Below are 13,432 nucleotides of genomic sequence, written 5' to 3' on the forward strand. Positions count from 1 at the left end.
GTTTACTGGTACTCTCAGGTAGTAAATCTTTAACTGTTTTCTTTGCTAATCCAAAAGGCTAATGATATACGGGATGTGGGAAATGTCAGAATATTACATTTCTATTATAACTTGGAGAATTTTCTCTTCTATGGGATCATCACCTCCAGGTGTTCTGGCTTTTACTTTGTTCTGTGTGTTCATTGAGCTGAAAGACACTACAGTGTTGTGTGCTTTTCCAGCCCATTGGGAAAGGTTCTGAAATGATAGTTACTGCAACTAGATTTCAGTCTCACTGCATTGATCTATGTGATTTACAAACGGTTTCCCTGGTCAGATGGATATTTTAAAAGACATTCTAGCTATGTATGTTCGAAGAGAAAGTATGAGATCACATGACCAGCCAGCCTTACAATCTAGGTACCAATTAGACCAAGATAGGACCCGGGAGGGAAAATCAGTAACAAAGCCGGTCACTTTGCCCAGGGTTTTCCAAATGGCTGCGGGGTTCCTGAAATCCGGAACATTAGCCCGTAAAGGGACACAAAACTGAGGGTGCATTAAAGGGAATGATATTTTATATAGATAAATATGCATACGCGCACGCACACCCGCACATACACACACACAAAAGACACATATACAGACACACAAAAACACATACACACACGCTATTTGCTGTTCAGCCTAAGGCTGCAGTCACCTTCAGAGGGGAAGTCTGGGAGAAGAAAAATTGCTCCTGAAAACTGGATCTCAAATTCAGGGTTTCTTCTCCCGGACTACAGATAGAAAGGACCCAAACAAACCCAGTTCAGTGCAGTTGCTGGTCCTCCCTCCCTCTAGATCCACTACAGTTCCCTCCGTTGTTCCCTCCTGCTCCCCAGCTGGTCCTGTTCCACTCAAGTAGTAGGAGCCCAGTCTGCTACCCCGGTTTGCAGATGGTTTCTACCCCCTCCTCCCGGACCCACCCCCTCCCACAGCTGAGCTCTGCCCCTCGCCCGGAGTCACTCTCCTGAGTGCTCGGGGAGGGCTCACAGAGGGAGATGGAGGACGAGAGGCAGCGGAAGGTGCAGATGGGGCTGAGCCCCAGTAGCCCGCCGGCTTTCAACCTCCAGTATCGAGACTCCCTATCTAGCCCTGCTAACTGGTCCTGAGCCGGCGGGTGACGTTGCGGCGCAGCCAGAGACACAAAGGCGACTAGTGGAGGCAGTGGCGTTGGTGGCGGCAGTGCGCCGGGTTGCAGAAGGCAGTCCCGAGTCGAGCAGCGGGAGCGGCCGCCCGCCGCGTCTCTTGCCTTCCCGGAGCTTCCTATAGCCAACCTAGCGAGTCCGAGCACCATGGGAGCCCATACAGCCCGTCCTTCCCACGGACTCCGATCCCGGCCCGCCCCTTCCCCGGGATGCCGCTCCTGCTGCAGATGAGCCTGACCTGGGCCAGCCCAGCTCCAGACAAAGCCAGGTGGGGAACCGCGCAGGTGAGGAGGGCGAGCGCCTGGAGTCTGGTAGCAATAGCAGCATCTGCTACGGACTGGGCGTGCGGGAGGGAGAGGAAAGGACCCGGGCTAGTTCAGGCTCTGAAAGAGGTAGGAGGTGAGGGATTCGGGGCTATCCCAACATTCTTCTCGGGGGCCAGCTTGGCCGGCAGGAGTCAGGCAGAGAGATTTTGTGATGCCTGGGACCCGCAGCTGCTCCGCATCTATTAGGGTTCTGGGAGCATGTAAAGAATCCAGGAGAGGGAGGTAAGTACCAAGCCTTGGATAGCGCAAACCTAAAGGCAGCAATGAATAGAGTGAAGCTTTCTTCAGTAACTTGAGTGGTTAGCTTCAAAATTATCACTTTTCTACTCCCCAAACAACACACATGCACACACTACTTCTTTACACAAAATATAGGTGCAGGACGCATAGAACACGTGTATATGTGTGTGAAAGTCTGCACTTAACGCTGTCCTTTAAATCCACTCCGTCTCTGAGTAAAGCAATTCATGTTCAGTTTATTATCAGTGGGATAAGGTGATGGAAGTGTGTTAGAGTGAAGAGCTTAGGATGACTGGAAAGCAAGAGCTGGTTTCCAGGCTCAGAAGATGTAAATGTCTTGGCTAGCATAAAATTCATAAGAAGAAAACTGGTTTTTTGACAAGTTTTCAGTGCCTGGGGTCTTCATTGAAAATAGAATGCCTTGTGCATACATTTAAAATAATTTAGATCTCCCGGTATATTGACATGTGAGACTTATACTTGTATCTGGCTGGTGAGATGAAGATTTTCAGCTAAATATACCCGGAAGATGGGAAAGCTGTGTGGAATGTGTATTTCTGTATGCCAAAAATGCCATACCTATGTAGTGAATAGTTAATGACAGTCAATGATTCATAAATCATAATGTGAAATTCTTGCAGGTCATAGATCAAACTGTAATCATGATTTGTACACTTCCTTGGCATGGAGTGGGCAATCTGAACCAGCATTTCAGTTATATAACAGAATAATACAAGTGTGTAGCTGAACATTGCTTGGCAATGAGATGCCTTACAAATTGTAGCCTGTGGTTAAGGTGTTGTACACACAATGACAACAAATCTTTCTGTTTATTAACCCCTTTAAGTTGGAGTAAACTATATTTTATAAGAACAATGAAAACATCCAGAGCTACTGAAGGAATCTTGTATGCATCAACCCTTTATGTAGAGGATTTTTGGAGATCTATTTAATTTGGTTGAGGAAATGATTGAGAGTGGAAACCCAGAGGCAGCAAATCCTTGGCCAAGCCAACCTAATTTGTTTGTAATGATGAGGTGCTATGTCCCTCTGTGTTTAATATAGGTTTTATTTTTATGCATCATAAGAGTTGCCAAAGGCTGTTTGCCAGTTTTAATGTGGCCAATTATAAACCCCACCCAGAAGCTTATAAACTGCCACCACTCTCTGTGGTGAAGAGTGAATATAAATAACAGTCTCCTAACCCCACTCTTCCCCCTCCTTTCTTTGACTGTTGGAATATTTCAGACTTCCCTGAAGATAGAAGCCAGCCAGAGCAAATTTGTCCATTAAATGCCATTGTGAACCAAGGATCTGTTGTTACCAACTCGGCATGAGCCTGGCTGCTTTGTTTTGCTTAATGTTGAAGTTAGGGTAGATTGGTAGTGTGGGCTTCATGAAACACCTCTGAGAGATATAAGGGGTTTCACATAATCTGCTAAAGAGCTTTCTTGTTTTTGAAGATCAGAGTTGGGGGTGGTGAGATGGAGGGAGATGAACACAGAAGTAACAATTTTAAGGTTTTATTTTTTATTTTTGTCTTGATTTTTTGTTGTTTTTGTAGCCTGAAGAGACAGTTTAGAGTAAGTGCCAGATTAACAGCCTTACTTGATCCTTACCTGGGATGTTTATAAGGAGCTTGAAATGGGTGAACATTAACTTGGTGTTGACAGTTCAAGGAGAAATGAATTTATTTATGAATACAATAAGCCCTAGGAGACTATGTTAGTGCATAACAATACTAATGAATAAATACTTCTGGCTAGTAATGGCTTTTAACTTATTGTGTTAGTACTATGTTCCTATATCTTTTTTTTTCTCTCCAGTGGTAACTATATAGGAAAGAAGTTTATAGTCTTTAAGTTTCTGAGAGTATTTAAGTAATCGGCTATCTGTGATATAATCTCTTTCCACCTGTTGTACATTTTCTATCTGGCTATGTGAAGAGTTTGGTAGCTTCTCCTTATCAGCAATATACCATAATAGAAGTTAATCAAAAAAGATTAATTCTAGGACTGTGCTTCGTAGAACATAGGCTGTGCAAATTTGAGGGATTGTCATTTTTTCTCCTACTATTCATGATGTGGCAAATAATGGAATATTTCCATCATTTCCAAATCTTGACAAACATGAGGCAGAAATGAATCTGAGAATAATGATTTCATTTCATGATCAAAATGAAGAAAAAGTCACAGGCCTACCCATTACCCAGTTTAATATACATTAGAAAAGGTCCTAAGTCTCAAATTCTATGAAAACTGCCTGCTTAACCTTCAGCACAATTTAAACCCTGAGACAGAATCAATATGGGAAGAAGAAAGTAAAGAATTAAGTGGTTGAAGTGCCTGGTCAGAGATGAAGTGCACTGGTTAATCAATCATATATCTTTACTATATGGTGTTAGTTCCCCTCTTCCAATCGGCTTAAAGTTAAACAGTAATCAAAAAGAATTCACTAGTAAAATGGAGCTGCTTAGAAACCTAAAAGCAATCTTTCAACCATGGTATACAATTTCAGAGTCCAGTTAGAGAGAAGCAGGAATCTCACTAGAATCCTTATTTTTATTTTTATGTTTTATTCATGTCGTTGTTGTTATTGTTGATATCATGGTTATTTTTTCCAGTAGTACCCCCCCCCCTACACACACACACACATACACACACACACACACTCTCTCTCTCTCTCTCTCTCTCTCTCTCTCTCTCTCTCTCTCTCTCTCTCTCTCTCTCTCTCTCTCTCTCTCTTTCTTTCTCTCTCTCTGTCTGTCTCTCTCTCTTTCTCTCTCTCTGAATCAGTTAAGCAAAAACTGCTAGGGAATGCATTGTTAGAGTGATAGAATTAGAATTAGAAAGACCTGAATTTGTAGCTATAAGTCTCTTGACCACCAACTTCCTCTCTGATCTTCAGTCTCTTCCTCTAGAAATATGGTTAAAAATAGCCAGCTCACAAGGGTGATTATGAAAATAAAATGAGATAATTCATATAAAGTGCTTTTTAAGTCCCAAAGAGTTACATAACATGAAAATAATATTAATTAATATTAATTATATTACCCCTTAACACACTCAACTTTCTGAAGAGTAAAGAAATATGTTTCATTCTTTGTTCCAGGCCCAGAGCTGTCATTATAACTAATCTAAGTACATTTGCCTTTTACATTGTTTTAGCATCAGGGTTTCTTAACTTAGACCCTAGTGGGTAAATTTTCGGGTTGTCTGTGCAGATGGATGGGGAAAACTTGCATCTTTGTTTCTACTCATCTCTAATGAAATTTAGCATTACCTTCAATTATAAATGAAGGCAATATTAAATAAAAATACTAAGGATTCACTAAGCTGCAAGGAGTTCCATGGAATAAAAATAAGTTAAGAACTGCACAACAGTATTATCATCATTATGTATGTGTGTGCATGTATATGTGTAGATATAGTTTTTTTTTCTTTTTGCTTACTTGCCATATCATTCAAATTTTCCAATATTTCTCTCAATTCCTCATTTATCATTTCTTACAGCATGATAACATTATATATCAAAATTCATTCATTCTTAAAATAACAGCTGAAAATTGTTTCCAATTTGTTATTATCATAAAATGCTACTGTGTGTATTTTAAGTATACTTGATGGTTTTCTTTCAATTTTGAACTCTTTTGGTTACAAATGCCCAGTTTCAGAATCAAAGGTGAAAGGCTATTAACTGGTAAGCATATTTTAAGAGAATTGACACATAGACAAGAGTAACAAGAAAGAATCATGTTAAATGAGAAAAATGGAGTTGTTTAAATTAGAAAAGAAACATTTTAGTTAATTCATGATAGTCATATTCAAATAAGTTACCAGCTGTCATTTGGTACAAGGAGTAGTGCCTTTGCATATTACTACAGCAGACAGAACTGGGACCAATTGCTAGAAATTATAAAGAACAAAATTTCAGCTACATAGGCAAAAGAGCACTAGCAATTTAGAGCAGTCAAAAATACTTCACAAAATAATGCACTTGGTGTTATTGAAGGTATTCAAGAGACTATCATAGATGTTGTAGAAGGGATTTCTGGAAGTTCTTTTCATTCTTAAGATTTAGTGAAACATTATAGTTTATAAAGCAATATTTACATGTATTATATGCAGGTCACATAATGAGCATCCATTTTCAAACTATGTATTTTAGGATAATGTGTTACAAAAACTCTATCAATTATAATATAGTCTTACTTTGTTAATTCACAAAGCATATCAGCATTTTAAAGTCTCTGATAGTCATTCTATGAAGATATTATATCACTTTACCAGTAAATAGAAATTTCTGGTCAAATACTGGAATAATAAGAATTTCCTGTATAAACATTCTCACCTTCTTGGACAAGAAATATGCCTATAAGAAAGAATAAAAGTTATCTCTTTGAAAGTTATTCTGAAAGAAATAGAAAATAGATAGAGAATTTAAAAAAAAAATCTTCATTATCCTTTATATTTTTTCAATGTGTAAAAAATTCTCTTAGAGAAAGTTAGTTGGAAGAATAATTACATTAATTTTCAAAATTAAGGAATATACCATTTGATAAGCAATATTTCTAGTGCACTAAATCGAATGGAACCCCTTGCCTGGAAGAACTAAAATGTTTAATTTATTCCCAGGAGTAATTTATTCTTTGAGAAAGTCTGTCTGACCAATGTCCATGTGAAAAAATGAAATGAACCAGTGTGATCTTATATTGGGAAGAAAGCACTTCTCTAAGCTAATAACTAGAACTGAATAAAGGATGCGTAAACCTGTTAGTATTATTTAACACATTGCTAGGCAAGATAGGTCACTAGTGCAATAGACAAGGGGACATTATTTGTAAAAAAACTTAAGAAATATATCACTTTCTGTATTAGCTCTCTCTCTCTCTCTCTCTCTCTCTCTCTCTCTCTCTCTCTCTCTCTCTCTCTCTCTCTCTCTCTCTGTCTCTTGGTCTATGTCTTTCTGTCAGTCTCTCTTCCTTTGTCTCTCTGTCTTTCTATCTTTCTGTTTCTTTTTTTTCTGTCTTCCTCCTCTTCTTCTTTCTCCTCCTTCTTTCTTTTCTCCTTCCTTACCTCTCTCCTTCCATCTCTTTTTTCTCTCTCTGACTGTCTCTTTCTCTTTCTTTCTGTCTCTATCTCTTTCTTTCTTTGTTAAGACTAAGATTCTAGCCCAAAACTCTTGATTCCAAATTCTCTTGACTCTGTCCCATATTTCTTCCATTATGAACAATATTTTATCATATATACATAAAACATCACATTTTTGGGAAGTTTTACAAATAGTATTTTTGTTTTTGACATCATAAAAGTTTCCAATATAAGACAAGGCTATCCAATGATAATTAATTTAGAGAAAAAAAAATGAAACCTGGAGTTAGAAATTCCTTGATGACTAAATTGAGACCATTAGACTAAACTGAAAGCACCAACTGTATTGTCAATCATATTATCTTTCAGATATTCCACTGGACTGAGAGTCAGGAGAGTGGATTTCTATTCCTGGTTCTGCCACAATTCATCTGGGTGACTGTGGGCAAGTTCCTTCACTTCTCTCTCCTCTCCCATATTTTCAGGGGTTGGACTGTATGTTCTCAGAGTTCCCTTCCAGCGCTAACATTCTATGGGTCTATGATCATCTCCCTCTCTTGCTTTTGGGTAAGAGAACTATATATAAATTCTTCATTTATACTGTATTAATTCATTTTCCAATTTAATAAATCATCTCAAATTCATTGTGAAATCCAAATAATTCTGTTGGTAATCAAGCCAAGTGTCATATGCATCTTGTCTTAAATCTGAGTTAATGTGAGCATTTATTTAACTGTTGTCAACATTCTCTTGTCTATCTGAATATTAAGACTAATTTGGGCACTGCAGAATATATCTGCACTATAGCAGGGAGTTTGAAGCAAGCTCTTTCATTCCTTCTTATCTGAAGCAGGTCCCATGGACTTGGTAATATTCCTGAATCTGTGAAGAACAAAAGAATGTGTGACTTATGCTCAGCAGTCTTTTCCTGTTTTTATTATCTACTATGGTAGTGACAGTAATGACCAGGTCAAGATGGCAAAATCTGGGCTGCATTTTTCCTATTGGCTGACTGCTGATGCACAATCAACCTGGTAAGGGTGATAATATTAATAAGTTTTTTTTTTTCTTTTTGGCAGGCACAAGTCTTCACTCATTTAAATTTTAAAATAGAATTTGAACAATGACTATGCATTAGTGAGCATTTTCAGTGACATTTAAAGAATAGAATCACTGGGTTTGAGAGCTGAAAGGAACTGTAGAGATTGATTGCCTTGTCCAATCTCTTCATTTAAATGATGAGTAAATCAAAGCCTGTTGAAAGGTAATGCGAAAAATGAATAGAGAGGCAGGAAGATCTGAGTTCAAGTCCTACCTTTTACACCTACTAGTTGTGTGACCCTGGGCAGGGCATTTAACCTCTCTGTGTCCCAGTTATCTTTCTGAGACTCTAAGCTACAGAGCAGTTGCTAATCTATGTTGGTAGAGGGAGTTTCCCTCGCTGGAACTAATGAAATATGTCTATTTCTCTCCAAAAAACAAAGAAACAAACTTGAGGCCTAACTTTCAGCTGGGTGATTGAAGTATAACTAAAAGAAAGTATCATGTGAAATGAATATCAGAAATTTTGAGAAACCTAGGAAAATTTATATAAACTAGAAAAGCTAAGATTTATAGTACAAAGAGAATAATATATCCAAGAGTACAAAAGATATGATTACACTAATGTAGCAAAAAGAAGACCAAAATTCTGCCAAACTAAGAGTAATTACAATTACAATGACCCCTTTCATATCAGAAAAAAAGAAAGCGAATTAGTGAGTTAGATAATGAGTTAGAAAACTAGAGGTGAGTGATTTTGCCAATATTGTCAGATGCAATTTTTGACTACTGGATCTTACTCAAAACTTTCTTTATTACAAAGAGGAATTAAATAGAAAATACATTGGAAAAATAATTTTAATAGGAAAAGGCATAAATTAAAATTATTTTTGTTTTTAATTGAAAAATAAAGGCAATTAGCCATATGTTGATTTTTCTCAGAGTGCCAAGTTCTCAAACTCTAGTTCCTTTTTAAAGTAGTCTTTAGCTCTCAGGTATATTTAGAATTTGTCTTTTAAGCCCTTGTGGATAGACATGTTTCTGATTAAAAGAAGCAATTTGTTTATTTAGGATTTATATCCTACTTAATTTTTTAAAAAAGCATTTAAAACGGTTTATAAAACTGAATACACTATGTAATAATATAATTTTTAAAAATTATATATGCAAAGTTAACTGGAGAAAAGAAATTGAAGACATTTGACACATTAGATAGATTAACTTTTATATCCAAAGATATAATGGAATTTTCATTAGTTTCATGATAATTGTGACAAAATGGAAAATAAGTTATTTAGTACTCCTTTTCTGAGAAAATAATGTCGACAAGTTCTTCATGAGGCTTTCTTCTCATCCTAAATTCTAGGAGAAATGTGTCAAGCTGTAGTGAGTGCCATGAGTCTTTTTGTAGGATTCAATTGATAACATAACATTTAATGCATTGTAGGGGAAGGAGAATTAGCCTTGGAGTCAGAAGACTAAGATTTAATTCCTGACTTTTCTATTTATTAGCTATATTCAAAAGATGTAGAAATGTTGGTCAAATAGATGCTTCTTATATACCCTCTAACAGAATTGTTATCATATCTCAGTCATGAGATAACATTTTAACTCATTGCAATTTAACAAGTATTAATAATTGTCTACCACATGCAAGGAAATAATAAGATAAAAGATAAAAATGAAATAGTCCCTGTTCTCAAGTAACTTATATTTCCTTTGAAAGAAAACAGTATGTATGTAGCTAACCAATTTCATAATATATATGAAGAAAAATAGTTAGGTTAGAAATGGCATGTTTTTACTAATTAGAAAAATAAGGAAAAGCCTTCTGTAGGAGATAGGATTTGAGGCATCTTTTGAGACAGTTGTATTACACGGAGAAGCAGAATCTACCTATTTTGAACTTCAATTAGAGATTGTACAGAAAAATGTCTAAATTATTAGATCCACATTTTTTAAGCTCAGTATTGGAATTAAGTGCTTCAAAGTGATGATTGATCTATAAGCCAAGTAATTTTTATTGTAGCAAGCACTGTTATGAACAAAACTGAAATAACAATAATTCTGCATCAAAATTCCTCAGTGGTACATTCCAAGAAAGAAAAGAAGGGGAGGAAGGAAGGAAAGAGGGGAGGAAGGAAGGATAGAAGGAAGGAAGGAAGGAAGGAAGGAAGGAAGGAAGGAAGGAAGAAAGGAAGAAAGGGAGAGAGGGAGGAAGAAAATGGGTAAAAATGAAAATGGGGAGGGAAGAATGAAAAAGAAAAATATATATCCTGGCACATATTTATACTAAGTAACTTTTATGCATAATAACATAATGTGATGTATAGAAAATATCAGAAAACAATTTACAAAGTGAATTTGGTCAATTCTTTGACATAAAGATCCATTATGAATTTGTTCACTTTAATTTTGTGTTGTAGATAGTTAGGGTGGAGGTGAGAGAAAGAAGTAGTAAAAATGATATTCAGAGGATATGTTTGCATAGATTCTCAATGGCAGATTGGTGACTTGTATTCTAAAATTGCACTTTTTTCTACTTTGATAGGAAACCTTGCTTAATGGATAGTTAAATGTGGAATCAATATGTAGGTTCAAATTCAAACTCTGATATCTACTAGTTGTATGACTGTGGACAAGTCACTTAGTTTCCTCATCTATAAAACTGGTAGTTAATTTTGAGAGAGTCTTATGGATCTGACTAATATGATTCTAAAATATGATATAAATGCTGCTATATAAGAGAAATTAAAGATTATAATAAGGCAGTTAGATGGCTCAGTGAATGGAATGCTAGGTCTGAAATCAGAGAGTCTTATCTTCTTGAATTCAAATATGGCTGTGTGACCTTTGGCATATCACTTTACTTTGTTTTCCTCAATTTCCAAATCTATGAAATGATCTGGAGAAGAAAATGGCAAATTACTCCAATATTTTTTTCAAAAAAAACTCAAATGGAATCATGGAGAGTTGAATATAACAGAAATGATTAAACAACAACAAAAAGAATATAGGACCTATCTGTTGTCCAGCAGCTCCCATCTATATCCTAGTCCTATGGAATTGTAGTTTAATTAGGAATATTGAACATGACTGTATAAAAAAACTAGGGAATAATTCAAAAAAAGCCAAGAAACTGTAGGCTAGAGGAGGGAGGATGACTAGCAGTGGTCTAGCACTAAAAGAAGAATGGTCCAATGATGCATAAGATGCATGAAATACAAGATAAATCAGCCTACTCTATTAATGGCTATCAGAAGTAAGGTATCAGTTTGTGGGGAAAGATATGATGCTTGTTCTGTTTTGTTTCATGTTAAATTCTAGGGTTGGCAACATCCAAGAGATTTCATATAGGATGGGTAGAAATATGGAACTAGATAGAAGCTGAGAAGATATGTAGAAGAAACAAAGATTGTAGAGTAATCTGTATAAATGTGCTATGATTTAAGCAACCTTTATCTTCTCCTTATTTTTAAAGTTTTCAATGATTTTTTTTATCTTTTAAGTCATTTTATTATTTGTTCTCTCCTGCCATAATAAATAAATGACTCTTCTTTGTACAGGAAAAATAATTAAGCAAAACCTCATAGCATGATGACCAACTTTGAGAGTGTATGTGACATTCTGCATACCTAGTCTACCATATTTCTACCAAAAGGAAAAATTGTGTGTTTCATCATCCATTCACTAGAATCAAGACAAGTCATTGTATTTCATCTGTGTCCAGCTGCCTCTTAGTGTTGTTTTTATCTACATTGATGTGATGGTTATTTATCATATTAACTTTATTCAGTTTATATCACTTCATATAAGTTTTTCCATATTTCCCTAAATGTTGCAATTTATTTCTTATAGCATAATGACATCCCATTAGATTCATATCCCAGATATTTTCCTAGCCATTCTGCAATTAACGAGCTGTCATTTTCTTTCCAATATTTTTCCCACCAAAGCCTCATTCCCACCCCCCCATATCTTAAGATAAGAAAAAAAAAGATTTTATATAGACTGATTACTTTTTTGCTTGTTGTAAAAAAATAGAAGCCAGAAAACATTGTTTTCACAAATCAGTTAGGAAGCCCAGAGATCAATGGAAGAGACTAATAATGAAATTTCTTTTCTAAAATACTTGGTGTAAGACTCCAATAGTGAATATGAGAAAAAATAATAAGCCCTGCAAATAGGTGTACATATACAACCACTCATACTCATTCATGCTAGGCAGATAATAAAATTATTTTGATTTTTAAAAAGATCCTTTTTGTGGATCCAAAAGAAATGAATGGCATCCAGCTGGAAAAATGGTTTCACCATCTTGGAAATGCTCGTTTCCACTGAATGCCATCCTGTGTATCTAAGCAGTTATGAAAAAATCTTTAACTCTCCTCTACAGAAATTACTTTTTGTTATTTTTGTGATTTTAAGTAGGGCTAGTTGTAATTCTACTTTCTTTTTCCCCAAGAGGCCCTCACTCAAAATACTAAATTTTAGCTGACTTTACTAATCTGAATTGTAGGCAAGCATCACGGATTTGGAAATGATCTCAGAAATTGAAAAACCTCTGATCTATATCTGAATAACAAATCATCTTATCAGGTTCTTTGTAATCATCTTTTTTTCTAGAAGTTCAACAAGCATTCCTCTAATACCAACTATAGAATTTGACAGGATCCTTGAATTCATGACATAAGATTATGATGTATGTGGTCATAACACCGGAGAATAATCACTGAAATATTCTGTAATACTTCTTGTATCCAAGAAATGTCATCCAGGTTTTTCTTCAGAAGTCCAATGAAAGGAGATCTACTACCTCCTGAGGAATGAAGAGGTGTTGGTTTGTAAACAAAGATAAGAGGCTTGTTTTGTTTTGTTTCATGTTAAATTTTAAGAGTTGGTACTATACACAAGTGAAAATTATCTAATTTACTTTTAAATATTATTGATGACTTTTTTATTTACTAAATATAGATTTTTGGATAGCTAAAATTTTTAGGAAGTTTTTTTCCCCTTTGTGTCAAGCTTAAAATTTCTCTTTACAGTTGCTCCCCATTGTTCCTAGGTCTTTCCATCAAGGCTAAATGGAGCAAGCCTATTCCCTCCTCCATAATACAGAACTTTGAATATTTAACTATAGCGATGAACCCCACTTCATCCAAGTCTTCTCTTATTTAGGCTAAACATCCTTAGTTGCTGCAACTTATATATCATGAACTTTAGGTCTTTCGCTATCCTTCATGCCCTGTTCTGGATGCTTCCCAGCTAATTAGTGAGTGTCTTTCTTCCAATGTGAAGAACATAACTAAACACAGTATTTCTGATGCATTCTGATCATGGAATAGTACAAGACTGAACTCTATGATATTGTGCTTCTACAACTTGATTATTGTAGCTTTTGGGACTGTCATGTCACACTATTAATGCATTAAGCTTCTATTAATTTCTCATCTTTTTTCCAATGGATCACCTATAATCAATGCCTACCATATATCTTGTACTTGTGAAGTTTATTTTTTTAACCCAAGTATAAGACTTGACATTTCTTCCTATTGAATTTCATCTT

General features: G+C 35.8%; 1 protein-coding gene across 9 annotated transcripts in view; it reads left to right on the plus strand.

Annotated features, from left to right (window-relative positions):
• The first annotated feature begins 508 nt into the window (after window positions 1-508).
• Window positions 509-13,432, plus strand: part of MINAR1 (membrane integral NOTCH2 associated receptor 1) — a 42,709-nt gene continuing 29,785 nt past the window's right edge. For 2 of the 9 annotated variants that reach the window (XM_074295214.1, XM_074295223.1), the window contains exons 1-3: window positions 510-1,437; window positions 7,195-7,392; window positions 7,676-7,859. The gene's annotated coding sequence lies outside the window, so the exon portion shown is untranslated. Of the gene's footprint in view, window positions 1,454-7,194; window positions 7,393-7,675; window positions 7,860-13,432 lie in introns of all 9 variants that reach the window. The other 7 variants (XM_074295222.1, XM_074295215.1, XM_074295217.1 and 4 more) reach the window with 7 other exon arrangements.

This window comes from Sminthopsis crassicaudata, chromosome 2, assembly GCF_048593235.1.
Source record: "Sminthopsis crassicaudata isolate SCR6 chromosome 2, ASM4859323v1, whole genome shotgun sequence".
Classification (NCBI taxonomy): Eukaryota; Metazoa; Chordata; class Mammalia; order Dasyuromorphia; family Dasyuridae; genus Sminthopsis; species Sminthopsis crassicaudata.